Source organism: Pinus tabuliformis, chromosome X, assembly GCF_031772625.1.
Source record: "Pinus tabuliformis cultivar Carrire ecotype Pingquan chromosome X, CPIR1, whole genome shotgun sequence".
NCBI lineage: Eukaryota > Viridiplantae > Streptophyta > Pinopsida > Pinales > Pinaceae > Pinus > Pinus tabuliformis.
The window spans coordinates 35176863-35194627 of NC_142308.1; the positions used below are offsets into that span (position 1 = coordinate 35176863).

General features: G+C 41.2%; 1 pseudogene; it reads left to right on the forward strand.

Moving 5' to 3' along the window:
• The first annotated feature begins 14116 nt into the window (after nt 1–14116).
• LOC149138205 (auxin response factor 19 pseudogene) lies at nt 14117–15486 on the forward strand (annotated as a pseudogene).
• The last annotated feature ends 2279 nt before the right edge of the window (nt 15487–17765 follow it).

Genomic DNA, 17765 nt, shown 5'->3' on the forward strand with positions numbered 1-17765 from the left:
GTGTCAGTCTTCAGAATTATGTTTGAGTCATGATGTATTGTATTTGTCAAAAGAAAGAAAAATAAAATTATTTATTAAGCATGAGTTTCATGCTCTTATTATTTTATTTCTAGGTCAAATCCTCCATTGTAGGCTTCTAGGGTTTATGTCAAGAGTCGTTGTCCATGTCATATTGTAATAGACCCTTCTTGGGCTTTTGTATCATGTAAATAAATTTATTTTTGAGTCAAAATAATCATTTTTTCACTCCTCACCAAGTCAGCCCTATCCTGGAGAAATTGGCCCAATTAGAGGGAATTTGGCCCTGTGGAAGCAGTATATATAGAGGCAACTAGACTCATTTGAAACACACACTTGAGAAGTTCAATATACAAGTGAAGGAGGTAGAAAAAGAAGAGAAAAGTGAAGGAGAAGGAAGAAAGAAGTTGGGAAAGAAAAAATCAAAGTTTTGGGCATATCTCTCTCTCTCTCACGTGCAAAGTCTTCTAGGGTTTCTAGATGAATAGCTGGGGGCTGAAATTCTGAAGTATTTGCAAATCCGAAATTGTAAAACTGGGAGGCCGAAATTCTAATTTGAAGCTACATTTGAAGATATGACACTTGGAAGATTTGGTAAATTTTGTCTACACGAAGGAAGATTTGAATTGGTGATTGGAGGAGGTATTTTTCTAGGTCAAAAGGGGTCTTGGATTGTCTCATCTTGATTTGAATCTACAAGTGGAAGAGTTTGATTGGGATTTCCCCTTCATATGGGTTTTAGCCCTGGTTGAGTACCTATATCTGGTGTCCTTGATCTTCATGTTTTATTTTGATGATTGCTTGATGAGAAGAAGATAAAAGAAGAACATAAATAAAGTTAATAAGAATACAAGAATATCACAAGTAATTGTCAACATAAGAAAATCTTTCCGCCTTTATGATTTTCTAACAAAAGAGGAAACATGGTACGTCTTATGAGAAAAACAAGGGTCACCTTAAGTTAATATTACTCTTATCGACGAAGGTCAAGGTAAATGCAAGAAAAGTCAAGTCTTAAATCACCAAACCAAGCAAAGTTTGGACCAAGTGAAGATGTTGTCCAACTTTTCCTAACTATTGAAGGTCATAAAGTTTATCCCAGAAAAATGTTGAGCAAACAAAACAAGTCGTTAGGCCTCGTAAAGCCTCCTAATTTTCCTCCAAGACAATTCAAATCCATATTTCAAGGGAACATTGTGTTGAAAAATATGGTAGCCATGGTCGGTATGTTCATCTTGGAAAAGAAATGGGAAATTTGAATTTTTAAATTTACCTCCAAATTTACTTCAAGTCGGCCTCATGATGTTTTAGGTTGGTTGGGCCCCTTAGAGGCACCCATTTGACCCCCACTTTAAGGCTATATAAAGGAGATCATTTCTCCTCATTTGGACACAACAGTTTTGTCTCATGCATCTTTGATCCAACAAAATTATAGGAGGTCTGAAATTTCAAGAAGAGGTTGAAATTCTAGTGAGGGCTGAAATTTCAAGGACTTGGATTTTGGCACAACACTTTATCATGATTTTGGTTACTAGTTTGGATATTATTATGCTATTGTTATATATGATGTATTGATGAATCTAGAAACTCTCTCTTTCTCTCTCTCGTAAGGAATAACTTTTTTTTTTTTTCCTGGGTTTTCCACTTGTGGGTTTTTCCCTGATTGTGTGCCATTGTTGTGTCTTGTGTCTCATGGTTTCTGGATATCTCTTTCATGATTTTCCACTGCTCTTTGATGCTTATGAATGATTTCCTTATAATTATATAAAGAAGTAATTAGACAATACTAATAATGTTATTATGCTATGAAAAACATGAAAATTATTGCAAGCTATTACCTAGATAAAAACTTCAACACATTGCACACTCGAGCCAAAATATCCCTACTTCTATGTTTGATATCACTTTGTTTTTTGGGGGTTTTGTGACCCATTTTAAGACTTGGAAATGCATTCCCACAAGTCATGGAAGTTCCTTGACTTGTGGTAGGGGCATGGGCCTTAATTTGAGGCATATTTTGAAGGTTAACAAGAATTATTTAAGGTTTTTATTAGATCTATTTTGAAGTTGTCACCCTTTTTGGGAATTTTATCACCTCTTTTATGAGGGTTTCAAGCAATGTAAAGCTAATGTTTTGTAATGACTCAGTCTTCAAACCTTTGTGGATTATAAGCCAACCATTCTTTAAGGTTTCTTAGACATTTTATGAGCAAAATGGGGAGGTATGTTGAGAGCTTATTCTATAAATAGAAAGCTCATTCTCCTCCCAAATCGTTGTTAATTATTGAGATCTTTTTTGCCATAATGTAATTATTTTCATGAAGCTTTGGTGTTGACTTTGGAGTTTCTCTTTCTTTTCTATTCTAGATATTTTCAAAGGAAAATTTGTGATTAGTTCAAGGCTACTACAAATCTATCAAGATTGATCCATTTGAAGGGAAAAATTGTTACTTGGAGGGAGATGTCTATTGTTTATCTCTCACTTCTCCATTTTTTGGTGTAAGGAATGAAGATCCTTGTTGGGCCATATCTAAAGTTGCTCAAGAAGGGTTTTCTTTTATTTCATTTCATAGTTGATTTTATGGTTGAAGGCTTTCCTTATAGAGATATCTCTTCTATTATGGCTTAGTTTCATATATTGTATTGATTAGACAATAAGTTAATTTTAAATTTTAGGCTTCCACCTTTTTGTTCAATTCCACAAGCATTGGATAACCAACTTAGGATGAGCATCCATCTTGACCCCAATAACCCTAGTGGATGTAAGACACTAAAAAACTAATCCAACAACTAACCATTTTTACAAAATTCTTGTCTTGTCTTTTATTTATTTATATCATTGGAAAAACCATAAAAATAGAAAAATAGAAAATTTAACCATAAAAAATAAAAAGTAAACCATGGAATATCTTACATTTACTCTCTAGAAAAAGGTTGATGGATTGGATTTTAAAATCTAGACCATTTTTCTTGGAATCTATGCCATATTGATGATCAAGAGACCTAAGTAAAGTGGCCCTCTTGTTTTATACTATAAAGGTTTATAAAACATCAACTTGAGATTTTTGAAGGTGTCTTCACAGGTTTGAATCATATTTACAACAACATCTTCAAAATATCGGCGATGTTCCTTATCTAAGGTTTTGTCGAAGAGATTGTTTCCAACCCCTAAAGCCCTAGTTATATTTCTAAAGTATTTTTATTGCATATTATGAATATTTGGAAGTTTTTAATGTTTCCCCGAGTGGTGCAAAAAGTTGTATCTTGATTAAGGTATTTTCCATTTTTTACCTAATTCATGCATGCTTGGAGCATATTTTTGTAACTTTTTAATTACTTGTATTTTTATCATAGTTGGGTTATATTTTTACTTATATTTTAGTCTCCAAGCTCAAGCACCCAAGGATCAATCATCCTAGTGTGTTTTCACACTTCCAGGTTGCTTCAAGGACACCCCAATTTGGTTGCTTTGTATTTCTTGATTATCTAGAAGTGTAGGACAACAACAAGGCAGTCCAAATTAAGTTACAAATCTAGTGGCAATGAATGAATACTCATCTCACTTGGTATATATACCTTTCCCTCACTCTCAAGCATCAAGGGTAACCTTTTGTTGGGTATTTTGAGTGAGTTTTGTTTATTGGTTTGTATTTTTTGCAATTATATATCATATATCGGACTCCACATTTTATTTTAACTCATAACGGTATAGAGTGGTTCTAGGCATTGGTATCTTGATATTATTGGTGAAGTGTATAGATTATCCCCTCCACCCTAATGTTTCAAATTGAAGCATAAGAGGCTTTCCTCGAAAATTTCCAGAGAGACAGACTCCGGGACGGGAATGTTCCTGTCTATTTCAGTGCTTAATATTCATTAACTACTAACACCGAACCTTGTCGTTTTCCAAGTGAGCTCCTCCTTTTTCCTCTGGAGAAAATAAACATCTGAGGAAGCAATATTCTCATCTCTATCACTTGAAGGCTCTATTACCTGGTTATTTAAAAGTCTTTCCACCCTCAAAACGTCACTGAGGAGCTTTGGAAATACATGTTACCTTGCCACCTTAACATTCCATGTCACCCCTACGGTTTGAGTACCAGTCTTGTTTGGAACTTTTAAGGAAGATTCTTCCGGGGAATTTGTCCCTTGACAAGAATCCTCTGACAGAGCTCATGTTTTTCTCCCCTGGCCGCCATCAACTAATGAAATTTCAGGTTTTGTTTCCCCGACCTTCGTCAATTAATGTACTCTTGAAGCCTTTAAAAGAACTAAGTCTTTGCTTCTTTCACCTCTGGTCTCTCTATTTCGCCAAGCAAGAAGGGTTGGGAGGATATGTGAAGCGAGGCCTCGACCCACAAAAGTCACCATGGCAAGTGTTCAAGAAAAACGACAGATTTTGGGCAAAAAGAAACTCTTGAAAGGATCATACTTCTTCCTCAATGAAGATTTAACCAAAAAACAACAAGAGGAGAGAAGGGATGAAGTGGAGAAAATTAGAACAACAAGAAATGAAGGGAAAAGGGCATGGTTGTACAATGGGTAAGTCATTATTGACGTGTTTGGGTGTAATATCCCATTTCAAAGATATTCTCCAAACCCCAGTAAACCCCAACCAAATACGTACAAATGATATAGTAACCGGGAAGCTCAAAGTGATAAAAATAACAGAGGTGCAACATACAATAATGCAAACATGAGATATAAGCAGATACTCGGGAAATGCGGAGAGAAATGCTAAGCCATTTTATTATACTAAGTAATGGAATGAATGTAGGAGGTGATCGGAAAGATGGCACCTCGACTTTCACAAGGCAAGTGAAGAAATACATCCAGAATAGTAAAGGAATGGCCTCTTTCTGAACTGCGTCCAAGCTGTTGGAGTATTGTCATGTTGCTGCTGCTGCTAGAAATCAAATGAGGATTTGAGGTTATTCCCCTCGTCAGAAAATGATGAAACTCTGGGATTGGACTCTACTCAAAAAACCCAGAAAAACCCACAAAGATTTTCTGAAATAGCCGACCCCCGAAAATCACCCCCTTGGGGATCTACGTTGTCTCTCAAAGCTCTGCGCTACCACTGAGTATAATCTCACAAATCTCGGCCCAAAACTCTGCTAAAATCCTCCAATATGCAAGGGTTGATCCCTTGCTCAAACTCCCAGCTCAAATCCTCCACGAAACCCCCAATCCGGAAATACCTCCAGAAGAACTGTGTCCCTCTCTCTCAAGATTGCGCAGTCCTCAAATGCGCAGCTCACCCACAATGCCAAATATCAATCCTACTGCAAAATATTGTTGAAAACTACCTTGCTCGAGTAGGCACTTGAAGTCCCCCAGGGCTAAGGGTGAGATCTCCGAACAGAGACACTCAATGCACTAAACAGTGCTGCAGACGGGCTAAACAACCAGCGTGCTCCAAGTTGAAGTGACTAGCTCAAATGCACATAATCGAATGATAAAAATGAGGGGGCTTCTCTCTCCTTTATAGCCTTTGCCTCTCTCAATCCTAAGGCTCACCTCTTCCAACGTAATTCCTCTCTTGCCACGTGTTTCTTCCTTTCTGTGCAGTCCCTCCAAGTGTCTGCATGGGCTCCATCTCTGCGTCCTGTTTTGGACCCCTTGGCTCACCTTTAAGTCACAACGTTGTGCTACTAGGAAGTGACTTTTATTCTAAAAGTGAGTTATGTCCCCTTTTCTCACCTTTTTATTTATAAATAACTATAGAAGGAAAAAATTGAGCAAAATCGAATATTCCAATTAGGCATGGCTAATTAGGAATATTACAGTCTCCCTCGGCAAAATGTTGCTTGTCCTCAAGCAACTGAAGTGATGGATGCTGCAAGATTTTCTCACGCTCCCAAGTGGCATCCTCATCCGGCAAATTCTTCCACCTCACCAAGAATTCCCGAACCATCCTGTTCCGCAGCTGCCTCTTCCTGGTATCAATAATAGCCTCCGGTCACAACACTAAAGCCCCTTATCATCCATTGGTGGTAGCTCATCTGTCACTGTCACCTGTTGCCCCAATTCCTTCTTCAGGCATGATACATGAAAAACGTTATGAATCTTGCTGTCTTGGGGTAGCTCCAACTCATATGCAACCTGTCCAATCCTGCGTATCACCCTGTATGGCCCATAAAAGTGGGGCTTGAGGTTCTCAACCCACTTTTGCTTCAGTGACGATTGTCGGTATGGCTATAATTGTAGGTAGACCATGTTCCCTACCTCAAACTGTCTCTCCACCCGACCCCTGTCGGCATACAGCTTCTGCTGCTTCTGCGTTGTAGCCATGTTATCCTTGAGAGCTCGGAGGATATCCTGACTCTCTTGGATCCAAATCTTGGCTCTAGGAGCCTTGTTATCACCAAACATCACGTCAGCAAAAGATAAAGGATGATACCCATATAAGGCATAGAATGGTGACATACCAATGGACATGTGATGTGTAGTGTTGTAGCAGTACTCCACCAGATGCAGCCACTTCAGCCATGCTCTCTGCTGCCCACTGACATAATTATGCAAGTAGCCCTCCAGCCACTTGTTAACTATCTCTGTCGGCCCGTCCATCTATGGGTGATAACTGGTACTCGTTGTCAACTCCGTCCCCACCAACCGGAAAAGCTCCTGCCAAAACCCGCCCATGAAATGGTTATCCCTATCACTGACGATGGTCTTAGGAAGACCATGTAGCCTGAAGATCTCTTTGAAGAATAGCTCGGCCACCTGTGCTGTTGTATAGTGTGCGGATATGGCAAAAAAATATGCGTACTTTGTTAGTCGATCAATGACGACAAAGATACAATCCTTGCCCTGTACCATGGGCAACCCTGTGATGAAGTCCATCGAAATACTCTCCCATTTACCCTCCAGAATGGGAAGAGGCTGCAATAATCCCGTAGGATGGCTTATCTCTCCCTTGTTCCTCTGGAAAACATCGCACTCCTGGATATGTAGGAGTATGTCCTCCTTGAGGCCCTTCCATGAGAACCTCTCTCTAATGGCCCTATAGGTTTTGGTAGACCCCTGATGGCTTGCCAATTGTGAATCATGTGATGCCTATAGTATCTTCTTCTTGAGCTGAGACCCCTCAGTCAAGAAGATCCGGTCCCTGTAATAGATGATCTCATCGACCACCTTGTACCTGTCATTTGCCACCTGCCCATCCAGAACCTCACATGAAAACCTGCCCTTGGAGTACTCTACTAAGAGTCAAGCCCTCCAGTCTGTATCCAAGCTCATAAGAGACAATGTGGCTGGTCTACGTGAAAGGGCATCTGCTACCATGTTGTTCTTACCCTTGAAATACTCAATGTCAAAGTCATATGCTTGGACCTTACTGATCCACTTCTGTTGCCTCTCCTATAGCTGCTTTTGCTCCAAAAAGAACTTGAGGCTGTTGTGATCAGTCCTCACCCTAAACCTGTTACCTACCAAATAATGCCGGAACTTGGCCAATGCATGCATGATGGCCAGCATCTCATTGTCGTATATAGAATACAACCTCTCGTGTGGAAGGAGCTTCCGGCTCTCAAAGGCTATAGGGTGTCCTCCCTGCATCAATACTGCGCCGATCCCCTCTCCCGACGCATCACACTCCAAAACAAATGGCTGCGTAAAATCTGGCAATGCAAGCACTGGGTAGCTACTCATAACCTCCTTAAGCCTATCAAAGGCTCCTGTGCTGTATCTGTCCAATTGAATGTCCCCTTCCTCTTCAAATCCGTCAGGGGTGCAGCAAGCTGTGAGAAACTCTTGACGAACTTTCAGTAGTAGGTGCAAATGCCAATGAATCTTCGAAGTTCTGTCACATTCCTTGGCTTTGGCCATTCTCTAATGGTCCTAATCTTCTCCTCGTGGACTCTCACTCCATCCACTCCTATGATGTGTCCCAAGTACAACATCTCCGTCAACCCAAACTCACACTTGGAGAGCTTGGCATAGAACTGTTGCTCCTGCAAGATACACAACGTTGTCTCTATAAGCTGGAGATGTTCCTCCCAAGTCCTGCTGTAAATGAGGATATCATCAAAGAATACCGACACAAACTTCCTCAAGTGACTATGGAAGATGTGATTCATGCAGGACTAGAATGTAGTGGGGGTGTTGGTTAGCCCAAAGGGCATCACCAAGAACTCAAAGTGCCCATAGTGACACCTGAAGGTGGTCTTGGGAATGTCCTGTGATGAGCCCCAAAAATGTACAATTATTTGGGCTCATTCAACCTCCTAATTTGGCTTAGTCCACCATTCTCATTTGTTTATTGCATGTTTTTGATTATTTTTATGTTAATAGAGTGAATTTAGTTAGTCATTATGCCAACAAGTCTAATGGGTGCTTTGTGTAGCCTTTTTGGTCAACTTGGAGACATAATTGAAGGTCTTAATGAGCACTTGGCAGCCAAATTCGTGGGAGAACAAGCTAGAGGATTTGTAGGAAGGTGTCCCCCTCATTTATGGGCCCTTACCTCGAATTCTCCACCATCAGCTCGGAGTTCAAAGGCCACCAAATCAATGAGCACAAGGGCAGCCAAGCAAGTCAAGTTGGACTGCTGTTAACTACAAGTCTTGGGCAGCCAAGTCCCTAACTTTTAGGAGGACTGTTGGGTCCTCAAATTGTATAAATAAGAAGGCTTGGGGCCTCATTTTGGTTAGCTAGTTGGTAGTCATTTTGTAGCTAGTGGTTAGTCATTTTTGTAGCTAGTTAGTCATTTTGTTTTAGCCATTAGTTAGCTAGTTTGTAGTTCGATTTTTATGCAATAGATTAGCTTTGCTTTCAGCTCATGTTCAAGTTCTCCTTGTGGACAGTTTTGATGTACTTTTCATTTCTTGATTAATAAAGATGGATCCAGCTTTGCACCAGCTCTAAATCTTTCATGGGAGGCTGTAGCTCTTGGGGTTGGGCCCATCTCAAGCGCCCAGTACCTCCCTTGTTTCTCTTTATGTGTGTTTGCTGCGTTCTTGAGAAAAAATCTGCTCTTTAGATTTAATTCATGCTGTGTTACTTAGGTTGCTTTCGATGGTTAAAGTAGTTCCTTATGTTTAAGATAGATTGGTAGGAGTTATTCATGCGTTTACATCTCTTTGATAATGTTTTGTTCATAGGTTGTACGTGATTCTTTTCATGAATAAGGTTGTTGTCCACCGATTTCACTAACTTGTTAGATAGATCACATGATATTTCGATTGCATGCAAGATGTAGTTGGTTTGATCAAGCAACCACTATGCAGGGCATCTTCATCACCTCCTCGTTCATCTGAGCCTCGTTCAGATCAGCTCCTCCATCACCAAGTCTGTTCCCTCATCTCCCATCTTCTCTTTTGCCAAGTAACCTTACCTTCTTCCCCATTGTTGTCTCAACTACCTTCAAGCCAAGTCAGCTTTCCACATCATCTCACCACTCCATCCATCAGTTCCTGGGTCACTTCAGACCCCCATCCTACCTCCATAACCATCCATGCATCTTCCATCAACCATCCATCCTCAAACATCCCATTTCAGAACATCCTGTAGAAGAATTGCAGACCTTCCTGTAGAAATTCCTGAGTTTCCTGTAGGATCCCCTGCAGACATCCTGTAGGAGCCCACACACTCGGTTGCTGAGCATCTGAACGTGAGGAACCTCTGTGGACTGATGCTAAGGATCCCTTGGGACCTCCCCTAGCCATCCTGACCTTGCCCATGCTCTCCTTCCATTCCAACCGCTCCTGCACAACCAAACCCTAATCAAAAGCATCATCACAATAAATCCAACCACTTAATGACAAAATACAAAAACATGTCTTTTCAAGTGCAAGTAGCTTAGATTCATGTATTTCAACTCACTGCATGTAATAGCATCATTGGTAGAAGTTTCATTCACGTTTTTGCATTGTAAAGGTCAAGCTAGTTAAATTAGGGTTTATTAGGGTTTCTATGCTTTGTTAGCTTTCCATTTCCTTTTTGCAAAGTAGGTTAGCTTCCTTCAAGATAGCTTTCGTCCATCACTCATAAAGCTTCTTCTGTGAGCCTATAGAAGTTGGCTTGAGCCCTAGCGGACTTGTGCCAGCTGACCAAGTGACAGCTGCGACAAGAGCTAGTACTTGTGCATACAACACCGTTGCTTCCAAGTTTGTACGAACTACCGGGTTGATAAAATTAAGAGACAAGAAGCCCCAAGAGTTGTAGCATTATTGCTACAATACTGGAGCTCACCATCTTTTTGGCGCCGTTGCCGGGGAAGCAGCAGAGTATTGGTGATTGTTGCTATTCTTCTATTTTCTACTACAACCTTCTGCTAAGTAGTTTATTTCATTTCCATTATGCAATTTCATTTATGCAAAAGTAGATTAGCATTTCTTGCTTTCATAGATTAGCATTTCCTGCTTTCATAGATTAGCATTTCCTGCTTTCCTAGAATAGCCTTTCAATTCCGCATTTCAATTCTGCAAGCGTAGATTAGCATTTCAATTCCGCAAGCGTAGACTAGCATTTCATTCTTGCAATTTCATTTGAGCAAAATAGATTAGTCCTTTCCTTCTTTCATTCCAATTTCGCAAGATAGTTAGTTGCAGTTCAATCTATTTCATGCCTTGTAGGAGTAGAGATAAGTTAGAAAAATGATTGCACAACACCCCCACTGCTTCACACAGCCAAGATTCTCTCTTCTTCGATGGCTGTGATTGAAGAACCCCAGGGTGGACATCAAGACATATCTGACGAACCTCTAGGGGAGAAGAAGAAGAAAACATTCCTCTGGAGCAAATGGCTACAAGCAGAAATGTTGGGAGCAGTCCCTTATCCAAAGATGAATTTGCAAATCAGATCGAAGATTTCAAGAGTGATATGAGGCAGTTTCTTGCCATGCAACTGGATACCTTGCGGATCCAAAAGAAGCAAGAAGAAGCCAAGAGGGCTTTGGCCATTTTTTGTCCTAGGTGCATTAGAAAGCATCCTAGGAACGAATGTCCAATGCACCCTCTAGAAGTGTGTTTCATCTGTGAAGAATACCATCCTACAGATCAGTGCCCTTCCTTGCCCGAAATCAAAGCTACATATCAAAGAGCCAAAGGAGCCACTGAATCACTCTATTACATGAACCAAAGTTGGCCGCATGGACCTAGATCTTACCAGCAGGAACTGCAAGGGATACTCGAGACCTATTATGACCCTTATCAAGCCACTTTCATGCCTTCTTGGGATCCCCCTGCTCATCCTTTCTGGTCTACACCTCCTCCTTGGTCATATCCTCCTTGTTCCTTCACAGATCCATATTATGCCCAACCAGTTGCTCATTCATTTCACTCTTATGCTCAACCACAGCCTCAGTGGAATGTACCTTATCAGGAGTGGAGGCCCCAGTACAACTCTCATTCCTCCACCACCTGCTCATCCACAACCATCGCCTCCTCCTCCACCAAGGCAACCCCAAATGCCTACCCAACCTCAATGCCATCCATCTCCATCTCAATTTCACACCTCCACTCAGCTACCCGTACCATTTCCAAAACCATACCATGGAGCAGCTCAACCAAATTGCAAAGCTGAGGCACAACATGTGCAAATGACTCCTTTTGAGCTCAATGATGTTCACCAAAGCTCAGGAAGAGTGTTGCAAAAGAGAGAATCTATTGACAACATTGAAGGACCAAAAGCAAAAGAAGATTCCAAAGAGGAGATCAAAGAACCATGGGCTGCACTTGATGAAGAGAAGAGATCTAAATCAGAGATCGAGAGAGTTCCCTCATGGTTATCATCAAATCCTCCATGTACTCAAAAGAAAGATCAACAAAAAGAGGAAGATCAGAAGGTCATGATAGAAGGTGACATGAAGAATGATCCAAATCAGCAAGATGACCAAGGATATCAAAGCTATATTGAGATATGGTTTCAGAAGGTCACTAAGTTGCAGCAGTACTTTCCTCCTCAGCTATGTTTTGTACTTTCAAAGTCAGATCATTTTGTCTCTGAAAGATGGATAGTTGTCAAAGCATGCATTCCGAGCCTTTACATCATTTTGTCTCTAATTTTGATGTGCACATGGCTCCATTGGAAGTATTCTTATACTTGAAAATGATTTTGTTTTTTTCAAGTAGGGTAGGGTAGAAAAAAAAAAAAAAGAGAAAAAAGAAAAAGAGAAAAAAATGAAAAAAGGAAAATATAAATCTAAGGTGAACACCTCCTCGGAGGCACCTTAGATTGGCTCATTGATTGAAAACCTCCATGAGGCGGTCAATGGGTTGGAAAAAAGAGAAAAGAGAATAAGATCTTTGGGTGAAAACCTCCCTTGGAGGCGCCCAAGGCAGGCAATTAGGGTGAAAACCTCCATGAGGCGCCCTAGTTGTTTTTCAAAAAAAAAAGAGAAAAAGAAAAAGAAAAATAAAGCTAATCTCCATTGAATAATTTCATGTTGCAGCAGTGACATTACAGGTTGCAAGAAGGACATTGTAGGTCAGGTGGATCACTCAAAACAAAGACAAAGGAGTTTTTGTGCCTTCTACAGGAAGTTCCGTATCTTCTACAGGAAGCTTACAAAAAAGCCAAATTGATCTCCGAGGAGGACCTGAAGGCTTGGAATATGTCCATGAGGCCTACCCACATCCATGTTTCCATTCCTCACCCCTTTTCCATCATTTCTTTCATGTCATTATGCTTCTTTCCTCAAAACTGTGTCTTCTACAGGAAGCTCTGTATTTCTACAGGAAACATCCTGTAGAACCTTTGGACGAGCCAAATACAATTTCAAAAGTGAATCTAATGGTGGGAATCTGTTGATTAGGCCTACAAGCACTTGTGTGTCCATCCCTTTCCTTTCTCCATCATTTTTTCACCTCCTTGTGCTTCTCGTTGTGCTTCTACAGGAACTTCCTGTAGAAATTGTGGGAAACTAGGCATGCATTTCAAAAAGTGGTTTGGCAAGCATGGTAGCTTCCTCAAGGGTCCAGAAGCCCTCATGCAATCTTCCAACTCCTCCTCCATCAGCTCCATACCTGCATCACAGCCAAAATTCATTTTGTCATCCCATGCAAGCACATGCAAAAAGCTTTGAGGCAAAAATCCATAGAGCAGAATTTGTTTTTGCCATAACCTAAAAACCATGCATCCATTTGACAAACCGCTTTATGGGGAATTGTACAAGGTTGATGACAACATGCCTGAGCATTTTCATGCAATTCTGATGCACGGTTTCCAAGAAATCCGCCTCCATCACCATCAGCCATTTTTGCATTTTCTCCATAACCGTGCATCTGTTTCAAAAACTGTTTCATGGGGAGATGCACATGGGTGATAGTAGCCTACCCAAGCAGTATCAGCCGATTCCGATGCACGGTTTCCGAGAAATCGAGCTCTGAAATCTTCAGCCATTTTCCATTTTTCTCGAAATCCGTGCATCCATTGATCACGAATTTGCTATGGGAGATGCATAATGATGGTAGGAACATGCTCACCGAGTTTCAGATCAAACCGATCTACCGTTTGAGAGAAATGGCAAAAAGAAGTTCTGGTTGTGACCATGCAGCAGCAGCAGCTTGAACAGGTAGAGTTGAACGTGGAAATGAACGCGTGCAGCTTAGATCCGTCCAGAGGGCACCTGCACAAGAAAAAACAGCCATAAATCATCAGTCAAGCCACCATACATGCAGCAAATGAAGATCAACACATGCATGCAGCAACACGCTTCACAATCAGTCGTTTAACTTTCAGGTACGTGACTTAACCTTGTTCATCTATTTGCATAGATCTAATCTAAAGCAATGCATGAATGAATGAGATGAGTGGATTCAGCCAAGAAGGGAGCCACGTTCAATTGCACTCAGCAAGGAAAAAATCACGCATGCATGGATTAGCCATTCACGTGAAGTTCAAAAACAAAACACAGTCAGTTGGGGATATTCTAAACTCTAGTGCAACTAATGGAATTGAATACAAGCAGAGAACGAATAGTTAGCAACAGTAGTTCGTGACAACACTTCAGTTCGAAAAAACCAGCGCGCATGTTTTTTGCCACCTCACCACAAGTCACGCAGTAATTCAAGGAACGCTCGGCTGAAACTCTCACCACTCTTTGTTCAACTGCGGTCAACTGAAGTGCATGTCCACCATCCAGATCAGTTAAACAATGGTGCTCTACCGATTTCTGCCTTTTATTCTCGAGATCTCTTCAGTTCCTTAAAAAAATTCCCGCTTGTTGCACTCTACAGGCGTTTTCTACAGGATGTCGTCTATAGGAAAGGCAGAAAACAGCCCTGCAGAAAGAAACCATGGGATTTTTAGAAAAGTTCAAGCTCAAAACGAGGGGAAAGGAGGAGCATTAATTCTGAACTTTGGCATGCCTGCGCGGGACCTCTTGTTTCATTTCCACCACTAGATTATACGATGCAACCACCAGCTCAAGAACTTGTGGCTAGAGATTTGCATAACCATGCATGGACATTCAGACATATCTATCATGGTCAGCCAAAGAGGCATCTTCTAACAACAGGATGGGGTGTATTTGTGAGTGCGAAGAGACTTTTTGCTGGTGACTCTGTCCTTTTTATAAGGGATGAAAAATCACAACTACTTCTGGGTATAAGGCGTGCAAATCGGCAACAAGCAACTATGTCGTCATCTGTCCTGTCTAGTGACAACATGCATATTGGCGTTCTTGTTGTAGCAGCGCATGTTGCTTCAAACCATAGCCCATTTACCGTTTTCTACAATCCAAGGGCAAGCCCTTCAGAGTTTGTCATTCCTTTGTCTAAGTACAACGAAGCAATCTATGGCACCCAGGTTTCACTTGGCATGCGGTTCAGGATGATGTTTGAAACTGAGGAATCAGGCGTGCGCAGATATATGGGTACCATTACAGGGATCAGTGATCTTGATTCTATGAAATGGCCAAACTCACAGTGGCGTAATATCCAGGTTGGGTGGGATGAATCAACTGCTGGTGAAAGGCAGAATCGAGTTTCTATCTGGGAGATTGAGCCCGTTGCCACCCCATTTTTCATTTGTCCTCTGCCTTTCTTCAGGCCCAAGCGCCCACGGCAGCCAGGAATGCTGGGTGAAGAATCAGAAATAGAGAGTGCCATCAAGAGATCTTCACTGTGGTTTGGGGAGGAGACTGGTATTGTTAATTCTCAAAATCCTACAATGCCTGGTGTTGGTTTACTCCAATGGATGAACATGCATCAGAGACCTGATATAATAAACTCAGCCATCCAGCCAGATTACTATCGTCCTATGGCTGCAGCTACCTTACAAAAACTGGGGAGCAGTGACATAACCAAGCCTTTGAATTCAGCCCAACAGGCATTGCAGTCACATCAGTTACAATTCAATATTCCACAGTCCCAACAGTCAGAATTGTATCAACCTCAAATTATGTGGTCACAACAGCTGGATCAACACCATCTTCATATGCAACAGCAAAATCCTTCCCAACAAGTGGAGCAGCAGCACAGTTCGAGAAGAAGGCACCCTCAGCCGCGCAGACCAAAACAGTGAAGGCAGTTCTACAGGAAGTTAGCAGACTGTTTCTACAGGAAGACAAAGGACTGTTTCTACAGGAAGACAGAGACTGTTTCTACAGGAAGTTTGGAAAAAGGGCGGCAAAAGGAGAAATCGGCTGAGATGCTAGCCAAGGAAGTCACCAAGGCCATCAAAGACAAGGGGAGAGATTTGGTTGCTCAAAGGATGAGCAACACTTTCAGTAGGGGGGTGATGATGAGCCCCAAAAATGTACAATTATTTGGGCTCATTCAACCTCCTAATTTGGCTTAGTCCACCATTCTCATTTGTTTATTGCATGTTTTTGATTATTTTTATGTTAATAGAGTGAATTTGGTTAGTCATTATGCCAACAAGTCTAATGGGTGCTTTGTGTAGCTTTTTTGGTCAACTTGGAGACAAAATTGAAGGTCTTAATGAGCACTTGGCATCCAAATTCGTGGGAGAACAAGCTAGAGGATTTGTAGGAAGGTGTCCCCCTCATTTATGGGCCCTTACCTCGAATTCTCCACCATCAGCTCGGAGTTCAAAGGCCACCAAATCAATGAGCACAAGGGCAGCCAAGCAAGTCAAGTTGGACTGCTGTTAACTACAAGTCTTGGGCAGCCAAGTCCCTAACTTTTAGGAGGACTGTTGGGTCCTCAAATTGTATAAATAAGAAGGCTTGGGGCCTCATTTTGGATAGCTAGTTGGTAGTCATTTTGTAGCTGGTGGTTAGTCATTTTTGTAGCTAGTTAGTCATTTTGTTTTAGCCATTAGTTAGCTAGTTTGTAGTTCGATTTTTATGCAATAGATTAGCTTTGCTTTCAGCTCATGTTCAAGTTCTCCTTGTGGACAGTTTTGATGTACTTTTCATTTCTTGATTAATAAAGATGGATCCAGCTTTGCACCAGCTCTAAATCTTTCATGGGAGGCTGTAGCTCTTGGGGTTGGGCCCATCTCAAGCGCCCAGTACCTCCCTTGTTCTTGAGAAAAAATCTGCTCTTTAGATTTAATTCATGCTGTGTTACTTAGGTTGCTTTCGATGGTTAAAGTAGTTCCTTATGTTTAAGATAGATTGGTAGGAGTTATTCATGCGTTTACATCTCTTTGATAATGTTTTGTTCACAGGTTGTACGTGATTCTTTTCATGAATAAGGTTGTTGTCCACCGTGTTAGTGTCGGACATGATGCCCTCCATCAGTGATCAAAAAACTCTTTGCATATGCATAAGTAGGTGTCTCATCGATGTCAGTTTTGCATTCCATTAGGCATGCCATAAAACTGATGGAGGAGCTGGTCCTTGTTCCCTTCTTGGCTTTGCTGGATCAGGTCATATCAGTTAATGAACTTGTGTCACGCTTGTTTTGTTTTGTCTTGAAGTCCAAAGTCTTAGGTCTAGGGTTTCGGTCAAATGTCATTGCAAGATCATGAGTCAGAGGTCCATGGGTCCCCAGCAAGCTGGAAGCATGTATGTAAATATGTTTCATTGATATTTTCATCAGGTACAGCTCATTTATACCTTGGATTTAAAAACCATGTTTTTAAAGCCAAGGTCATGTCAATTTTGCAAAAAATAAGGAAATTTTCAAAATTCTTCAAAATGCTGGCAATAACCCTGGTCTCCTCACTAGAGTCCATCAGATGGTCAACCTGCAAAAAGAACGGAGTTAAAGCACCCAAAAAGTCAAAAGACAAAATCAAAGAGCAAGTTGTTGATGCTAGTGATCTATGCTGCCCCATACCCCTGTCATACATGCTGTCCCTTACCCCCTGTTGAGCATGTATATCATTTCCCTTGGTTATTATCATCCATGTTTCCCTAATAAAAACATTTCTTTGCAAATGATTTCCCGGTGATTAAGATGAGATTGTATGTTTGACAGTTTGTGAATTGTCCCTTAGAAATTCCCTATTTTTATATGTTTCCCTTTCCTTATGAAAAATCCCCTTCCCTAATATTTCCTTCATGATTTTGTTCCCCTTGAAAACAGCGTACAACTCAGCATTTTTGCAGGCAAGGGCAGCAGTTAACTTTGTCTATTTTCTCCACTTTGCTCAAAAGCACCATGTCAACCACTGAAACCTATGAGCAAGGTGATGACCGGTCTTCTTCCACAGAGGTTGAGGTACAACAGAGGCCTCATAGGGGTGGCAAAGGTGGTCATCATAAGAGAGAAGAGCCCACATCTTTAGCAGAATTACAGGCCTGCCCTTTGGCAGTGAATTGTTTCCGTTATATGTCATGTTTTCAGTTCTGTGAGAGGCTTGCCCAGATTCAGCACCACAGGGAGTTG